Here is a 10,080-nt window from a genome sequence, read left to right as displayed (position 1 = left end):
TATATATATATATATATATATATATATATATATATATATATATTTACTATATATATTTATATTTATTCATTTATTTAAAGAGTAACTCTGAATTACATATGCATCAATTTCATTAATGTAAATGATTTAGACATCACACATTGTATATCTATCTTTCTATCTATACACACACACACACAGACCTATATGTGTGTGTGTGCGTGTGTGTGTGTGTGTAATTGTAATAGCCATAATGCCCTCTTAACTTCTCGAATTCTTGGCGCTTTTTTGGATACGCTTGTCACTACAAAGCCCTAAGATCCAAGTGCAAGAAATATGAAGAAATTATGATGTCCGGTAGCAGGAAACGAAAACGGGTCCCCTAATCAGAACAAGGTCCCATTGTCGACCCGACACACACACACACACACACACACACACACACATATATATATATATATATATATATATATATATATATATATATATATATATATATATATATATATATCCTACCTACAAACTTAAGTAGGTAGAAAATGTTTGTTATCTATATTATCTATATTTACATCAGTGAAAGTGATGAATGTGCAACTCATTTCATTCTTTCATAATATCGCATTTCAAAAAATATAAAAAAGTATGAGGCTCAAACTGATAAAACTTTGACATCTTGACGGCCGACCACCTTACCAAGAACTTCCCTCAGCTGCAAGATTATGTATCGTAGTGTTACAGCTTGCATCCACAATAATTCTGTCAGGCTTAACACCAATCAAAATACAAAGTTTGAAGGCTTGATGTTACAATGGAGGCATCTGCTGATAGTTAAGAATTCACCACACACACACACAAAAAAAGGAAAAGCTTGTCAAACTACTCTGACTTTAATAAACCATGAAATGTCAGATCAATTTCTGTGCTATGAATGCGGGAGTTAGACCGCGTGTGTGTGTTTGTATATGCGCGTGTGTTTGTATATGAATAATGACGAGATCTGTTGACATTTTCTAATGCCAGTAATAAAAAAAAGGAAGGTTGTCACACGTCTCTGAGTTTTGAGATGACGCCTTGCTAAACTATGGATGTGGTGTCTAGTTCACGCTTGTGTGTGTGTGTGTGTGTGTGTGTGTGTGTGGTGTGTGTATTTGTCTGTGTATGTTTGTGTGGGAGCAATAAACCCTTCGACTATGCATATGTCTGTATAATTCTAACAACTATAGCATTGTTAGACAAAAATCTACATGTATCTACGTTTTTATTTCATAGGGATTTTACTTTTTTTTTTTTAGCATACGATCGATAACACGCTAATAATATTCAAGCTGTTTTATGTCTTCAATCGCTATGGTACAATATATTCATAGAAATATATAGATTGTAAATACAGTGCTGTATCCTTTCAATGAGCCGTTGGTACATTTTAATGATGTTCAAAATCATAAATAAACAAAATGTTGGATGCAAACGAAAGTATCTAACATGTATCAATATTCAAAATGTCGCTAAAAAAGTAAAGCAATAAATATACCGAAGGAAAATATATATCTACTTTGAAATGTAAAAGCATGTGCAAAAAAGATGTTATTTTTTTTAACAATGAGACCCGTGAACTGCATCAATAATTTATGGTTATTGGATGCAACAATTGGTACTGGACGATTGAAAAGGATAGCTTGAAAACAATTTGTTCGGGTTCATTGTTGTTCATGAACAAGTAATTTATTTTGTGGAATGAACGCTCACAGATTCCCAGAACTTCCCCAAAACCTTTGTTTTGGATTCCTGTGTTGTGATCGCAGTGGTGAATGATGGGTATCATTGGTGGTATCAGTAAATTATTATTTATCTAGTAATCGGTAGTCTATTGGTAGAAAATGAAACAAGTAAAAAATGCACCTAGGTTTCTTCGGCGCTGCCGAGTTTTCTGTACATCGTATAATCAAGGTCACCGATAATAGATCTATCTTTCGCTGGCCTCGGTATAATGCTGTATGAGCCGCAGCCCATGAAACTTTAACCACGGTACGGTGGTGGCCTGGCCTATATCGTTGCTAGACGCACGATTATGGCTAACTTTAACCTTAAATAAAATAAAAACTACTAAGGCTAGAGGGCGGCAATGTGGTATGTTTGATGATTGGAAGGTGGATGATCAACATTCCAATTTGCAGTCTTCTAGCCTCAGTAGTTTTTAAGATCTGAGGGCGGACAGCAAGAAGTGCGGACGAACAGACAAAGCCGGTACAATAATTTTCTCTTCAGAAAGCTAAGGAAAGTTTTTGATATTAAACTATAGATATCAGTATAACGAGGATATTTAACTTTGTGGAAGTGTTCTAACGGTTAAAATCTTTGTTCGTTTGTGTGTTCTTACAGTTTTGTAAGAGAAGCCCCGTGCAAGGGCGTTACAGTTTTTGCAGAAACCAGTCCCCTCTAATTTTACTTGCTTCATTTTCCTGTGTTAAAAGTTTTTTTAATATAATTTGCAAATTTTTTTTCCTGAGAGTATATAATATAATACCATATATATAAATTATAATATATTTTTATATATATATATATATATATATATATATATATATATATATATATATATATATATATATATATATATATATATATATATATATATATATATATATATATATATATATACATATATATATATATATATATATATAATATATATATTTTATATATATATTTTTGTATGTGTGACTGTGTGTGTGTTGTATACCGATATTCATAAAATTTACTCCCTGATGCCCATGTCATTTGACCTATTCTGTTTTACGATAGCATTCATCTTTCTTTTTCACCGTGTTTTACATTTTCTTTTCAATATCACCACTTAACGCTGTATCACCTAGAAACTCCACCCTTCCCTTTGTAAATACCATCCCGCTCTATATTCCAACGATCTTCTGTTTTCTAATGATTGACGGTTCTATAGACATATTTCAACATAATTCCTTTATGCACAAATGTCCCCATAGGAAAACGGACACTCATTAGTCTCTCATGTTGCATATATTTTACTTACACAAGTAAGTACTTCGAGAGAATGAAATATATATAATTCAGTAGACGTACATTAGGCATATGAACAATGGAGAATAATTCCAGTCTTGTGGATGCGGTAATTTTCAAAATTTACAAAATATAGAATGGTTTCGGAAGACAGCTCAACTTCCCTTGAAACTGACAAGGGCAGTCGACAAGGCATCCAGAAACTTTCTAAATATAAGAACATTTTCTATATATCGTTCTACATCGACACGCCTGTGGAATTATTCTCAGAAAATAATCATTGTTTTTTTTTTTTCTCTTCACGACTGCCTACGAGCGATCCATAACATCTAAGATTACCGTAAAATTTGTGAGTGGCCACATCAGACGTTACCCAGCCTATATCTGTCCTACAAAAACGTAAATGGCGGAACACACCGAATTATTTGACTGCGATGTAATACATTTTGGTATTCTTGCCATCTTGACAAGTATAGACCATTAATAACGTTCCCATTGTTATACTGTTCCGTTTTCCGTGATCCTTTATGTCTGAAATTATATATTTATACCTTCTGCCATGTTCTCATTTATCAAGGACAGTGCAACCTACAATTTCAAATTATTACTGCAAGTTTAATGAATAGTTATAAAAGGTTTCATGCAAGATAAATTGGCCATCATTTGCTCAGAGGTGTCACCTCTTGCATTTTTCACTCAAAATAATAAGAAAAATAAATCGCCTTCTATCTTTTAATAGCAGATATTTGACATGAGGATGCTCTTTGACCCTTAATTATATAAAATAAGCTTATCAAAGTGTTAGACCCAAACATATAGACAGTACTTTGTCTATGGCAAAGGACACAGTTACCAACAGAATACACTCACACGCAGATGGACAGAGAGACGTGAATACGTTATATTTTTGTTATCGATATTCCAATTACTGTTAATTGATGACTACCGGTGAACCCCATACATTTTTATCTATACCTTCTCCCCATTTTACGCTTAGAGCCTTCGGGTTATCGTAGAAAAATGATGAGGTGTTTGCTTTGCGTGAACACCGAAAATTATGATTGGATTCTTTCATTAGCTGAGAGAGAGAGAGAGAGAGAGAGAGAGAGAGAGAGAGAGAGAGAGAGAGAGAGAGAGAGAGAGAGAGGGGGGAGGAGAAAATTTCTCTTTCGCTTTTAAGCATGGGTATAGGCTAAGTTTTAAAATCATCTTTCATTCCCAAAAGGGGCGTTTTGATCACAAATCTTTCGATATCTAGAAGACGGTTGGAAGGTCGTTTACTTATACTATATTTCTTAGGTCCAAAATCCAGTATAATCAAGAATTCAGTAAGGGTATTGAAGATTGTATTAGAAACATATAACCGTAATAATTTGGTTGGAAAATACGAGTAGAGTCAGTGACGTAGATATCTTTATATACGACAATGGCTAACAAAACTATACAGTATTCTTGACAATTACTTAGTCTAACTGATAACTCCATTGGTGCGCATGATTGGGTTGTTGCAATATTATGGTCTAATAAGTGCTACAACAATCATCGTGACTTTAATATACGTGGGAGTTATCATTACATCTTAAATTAATCATACGCTATAAATACATTTATGCACAGAAATTGATGACTTTTAATAATAAATATGAGAATAATATCCGACCATATGCTGTTTTTCAATACATTTTTGTAAGCCTTGATCGCCGTCGATACAGATAATGAATAAATGGGAAAACTGTAGTGAATTAGGCGTAACCAGCGCATATATCTTGGTGAAATAAATATTTCTTTGCTACAGAGAGAGAGAGAGAGAGAGAGAGAGAGAGAGAGAGAGAGAGAGAGAGAGAGAGAGAGAGAGAGAGAGAGTACAATCTACACGTTCAGTATTGTATAAAAAATTCAATCAATTAAATATAATTATCACGCTCTATTATAAAAAAATTTTTAAAATACTTAAACAAAAAACAAATACATGAAATAGAAAACAGAAATCACATCTACGTCGACGCTAGGTAAATGTGGGTGTCATGGGATGACCTTTCGTTTTTAGGTCACCTAGCTTATTGATTAAATGACGTCCCGGATGTATAATGCACCATGTATGAAACATCCAGTGACTCATGTATACATCATGTACGAAACATCCAATGACTCATTTGTACATCATATATGAAACGTCCAATGACTTTTATACATCATATATGGAACATCCAATGACCATTTATATAACGTATATGAAACATCTAATGACTCATTTATACATCATATATGAAACATCTAATGACCATTTATATACCATATATGAAACATCCAATGACTCATTTATACATCAAATATGAAACATCCAATGACTCATTTGTACACATCCAGTTGCCATTTATACACCATATATGAAACATCCAATGACTCATTTATAAATCATATATGAAACTTCCAATGACTCAGTTATACATCATATATGAAACATACAATGACTCATTTATGCATCATGTATGAAACATCCAATGACTCATTTATACATCATGTATGAAACATCCAATGACTCATTTATACATCATCTATAAAACATCCTATGACCATTTATACAGTACATGATGTATGAAGCATCCAATGAATCATTTATACATCATGTATGAAACATCCAATGACTCATTTAATCATCATGCAGAAACATCCTGACTCATTTATACACCATGTAGAAACATCCTGTGACTCATATATACTTCATATATGAAACATCCATTGACTCATTTGTACATCATGTATGAAACACCCAGTGACTCATTTATACATCATGTATGAAACATCCAGTGACTCATTTATACATCATGAACGAAACATCCTTTTCATCGGCAAAATGAGTAAATTTTCCCTTTTGTCTGTATAGTCAAATAGCATTTATTTAAGTATGATTAATAGCTGATGGTTTCAAAATATTTAGTACTGTAATGAATGCAGAATTTTGTATAATAATAATAATAATAATAATAATAATAATAATAATAATAATAATAATAATAATAATAATAATAATAATAATAATAAGGACTATGTCAAAGATATTTATTACACTACTATCACACTTTTCCTATCTGTCTATATATGTGTTATTATTATTATTATTATTATTATTATTATTATTATTATTATTATTATTATTATTATTATTATTATTATTGCACACTTAATCAGACGGTGTCTGTTAATCATCTCCATTGACTTCAATTATTTTATCCACGTCCTTTAAAGGACACGATAAAGGTAATAGTGATTTTAAGTGATTCTGAGAATTTTTTCTTCATTATTATTATTATTATTATTATTATTATTATTATTATTATTATTATTATTATTATTATTATTATTATTATTATTATACAAAGCTTACGAGAATCTGTACTAAAATGGGAACCTTACAAATTACCGAAAGTTTTCTGTAGTTTTATTTTGAAATATATTTGTACAGTTACGAATTGTGGATTTGTGTATCCATGTTCAGACTCGTGTTACTAGAGTATTTTTTAATTATTATTATTATTATTATTATTATTATTATTATTATTATTATTATTATTATTATTATTATTTTATTGTTATTATTATTATTTCAACTGAACGTGTCATTGCTGCTGCCTGATAGAGAGAGAGAGAGAGAGAGAGAGAGAGAGAGAGAGAGAGAGAGAGAGAGAGAGAGAGAGAGAGAATGTTTTTTTTTTGCCACCTCCAAGTTTCATATTAGAGATTTTCAATATATTCTCAGTGTCTATTCAGACTACCTCTATACGAGAGGGGCTCTTGTACAAGACCAGGAACCGTATCATTTTCCAAGTGATACGTGTCGACCTCGAATTCGAGGAACAAGGAGTAAGATTTATATGACGATCTGACACGTCATGCGTGGGAAATCGTGTCTTTCATCTCCTAGATTGAAGGATAATATTTTCTTTTTCATTTATCAGTTGACACGTGAGATGAGGGAGCCTTGGAAGATTGAACTTTATATGTCAAGTGTACACGACGAGATTTGTTACACAACGGTAATAGATCAGCGGTATCTGTTGATTGGTTTAGAGAGAAAATACTGGGATGAAAAATGATCAAGACAAGAGTAATGCTAGTTCGCAAGCGTCATAGAACCTTGAAAATAGTATCCATCTACACTAGATAGGATTTACTTAAAATGATGATATTGAGGTAAAAAAAAATTGCACTGTTATATAACAGGTAATATGCACTATGATGAGAAAGTTAAGGGAAGAGTATATGGGAGAGGAAACGTGTTAAATACTGTGTAAAATCAAGAAGATTCGTGCTAGTAGATGATGAAATATTGAATGGTGGCCAGTAAAGAAAAACTGCAACATCTGGTGACAGTTCATAATTCTAACATTGAATGTAAAAATTGAAGTTTTAACAAATTTACCTGGATAAGCTGAAGCTGGTAAGAGTATGAATGTCAGGAAAGATGTTGGAAGAACTTAATATGTAGACTTTTAAAAACAGTCTATTATGAAATAGGTATAACAGTACGTTAGACCAGATAAGGCGAGCTGTATATAGCCTTCTACAGTAGAAGCTCGAGCCCCTTCAGCTACTCAAGCTCCCTAGAAGCCTTAAGGTAAAACGAGTGCCTAAGGACACACAAATTAGAATACATGGGACATTATAGAACCATATGTCTTTCACGGAACTGAAATGCAGAGTAATTGTCGATGAGACACAAAAGGACCCTTTTGACATTATCTTTGGAATGTACAAATGGAAGCGCAAGATACGAGCTGACAAACAAATATAAGAAGAGGCAAGAGGGGATTCCCCACAACAAGAAAAGGGGCATGTTTGCCATAATGTGTCCAGGGTGTCTGATCATTCACTGCCAAAGGGAGTAAATAGATAACATGGACTCTTTCAAGGGTGTTTGAATAATGAATTAGAAGAATAAAAACTACTATGCTAATGAATTAGTGGAAGTGCTAAACTCTTAGAAAACGAAAATATATGACGTAAAAAGCTGCATAGAAAAATATAAAAAAAGTTTTGTAACTGTAAAAGAGGTTAAAGTCTAAACGACTACTAAAGAATAAGTAGAAATGCTAAAATGATAGAAAACGAAAACCTATGACGTAAAACACCTGCTTAGAAATATATAAATAATTTCCATAATTTACGTAAAAAGGGTTAAAATCTGTCTGATGAAGCTTAAAGCCTTTATAGAGGCAACGAAGTCTCAAAAAATGTTTTTTTTTATTAATAATTTCTTCATTCCTGGCTGTGAAAATCCAAGGTATATAAAGTAGCTTATGTAATCGTGTAGCTTCTGTCAGTAAGACCACGCTGTGAAAAGCACAGCAGATCACCAGCTGGCGTAGAGTCGAGCTAGTCTAACACAACCCAAAAAATTTTGTTTCCCTACAAAAATACAAATTGAGATATGGAATAGCAGTTCATGTTAAACATTGTTTTTATGAACAAAACGAAATACACCACTATTTAAATCCACGCTATTCATAAACACAGACCAGTTGCATAACATACGCCTACGCAATTCCCTTTATGTAAAATTGTTTTCATTAAATAAGGGATCGAATGATTTGTTTATTTATTTTTACTCAGGCAATATTTATTCACCTATAAACCTAGAATAACGATCCTTAGATAAATTGTTTTATGACTACATATATTATCTTCAATTTGATCTTATGAAGTGTAATTCATAGTGTACTTTCATTTATGCATTATCGTGCAAATAGATGTATACAAAAAGCAAAAACTTATATTATCCATTTTCTGCATACACATTTAATTCCTAATCCTTGACAACTTCTTCGTTGGACTGGTCGTTACCGTTCTCGGCTAGCACTCTGCAGGGCCCGAGTTCGAACCTCCGGCCGGCCAATGAAGGATTAGAGGAATTTATTTCTGGTGATAGAAATTAATTTCTCGGTATATTGTGGTTCGGATTCCACAATAAGCTGTAGGTCCCGTTGCTAGGTAACCAATTGGTTCTTAGCCACGTAAAATAAGTCTAATCCTTCGGGCTAACCCTAGGAGAGCTGTTAATCAGCTCAGTGGTCTGGTTAAACTAAGCTATACTTGACAATTACTCTCACTTCATTGTGGGCGACTGATGTCATTTTATTCCTCTCCTTTGCATTATGACCCACTTCAATCATCAGCTATCTGTGATATATTTCTTTTGAAATTAGACTTTTTACCTACGAATATTGTCACCTACACAGTTATGATATCTCAACCACTTATATATTGTTACTGAAATACAATTTCACATTTAATGTGTACTTGATGATTAAGGTTTTAACTGCGTTTTCTTATGAGGATAAATAATGTTACACATTGTATAAGATAAATATTTTCTTGGGGGTTTTTAATCTTACAGTTCGGTATCATCATATTGATTTATTTTACACTATATGTAACAAAAGTTAATTTTGTATTTGGAACTGCACTGAGAGAGAGAGAGAGAGGTGGGAGGAGAATATTTTCTTTCCTCAAAATCTTACCCTGAATACTTTAATGTATGACGCGAGAGAGGCAAATATGCTTAGTGAAAATAATTTTTTTTTTCTTTTTACGTTTCGTTAGATAAAAAGAGCTAGTGAAGTAATTATAATTCTGTTTGAGCTAATTGTTATGTAAAAGGCTTGCGATGTGATATAAATGAACTCAAACGAATGATTAAATGAAAAGGTTTGGATGATTGACTAAACATATCTATTTTTAATATGAGTTATGAATTGAATCAGAATGTAATGTTAACATATTGACTGAATATATCTATTTTTAATATGAATTATGAATTGAATCATAATGTAATGTTAACAGATTGACTGAATATATCAATATTTAATATGAGTTATGAATTGAATCATAATGTCATGTTAACCGATTGACTGAGTATATCTATTTTTTAATATGAATTATGAATTGAATCATAATGTAATGTTAACAGATTGAGTGAATATATCAATATTTAATATGAGTTATGAATTGAATCATAATGTAATGTTAACAGATTGCCTATATCTATATTTAATATCAGTTATGAATTGA

The sequence above is a fragment of the Macrobrachium rosenbergii genome, chromosome 3, assembly GCF_040412425.1.
Source record: "Macrobrachium rosenbergii isolate ZJJX-2024 chromosome 3, ASM4041242v1, whole genome shotgun sequence".
In the NCBI taxonomy this organism is placed as follows: Eukaryota; Metazoa; Arthropoda; class Malacostraca; order Decapoda; family Palaemonidae; genus Macrobrachium; species Macrobrachium rosenbergii.
This window is presented reverse-complemented; position numbering follows the sequence as displayed.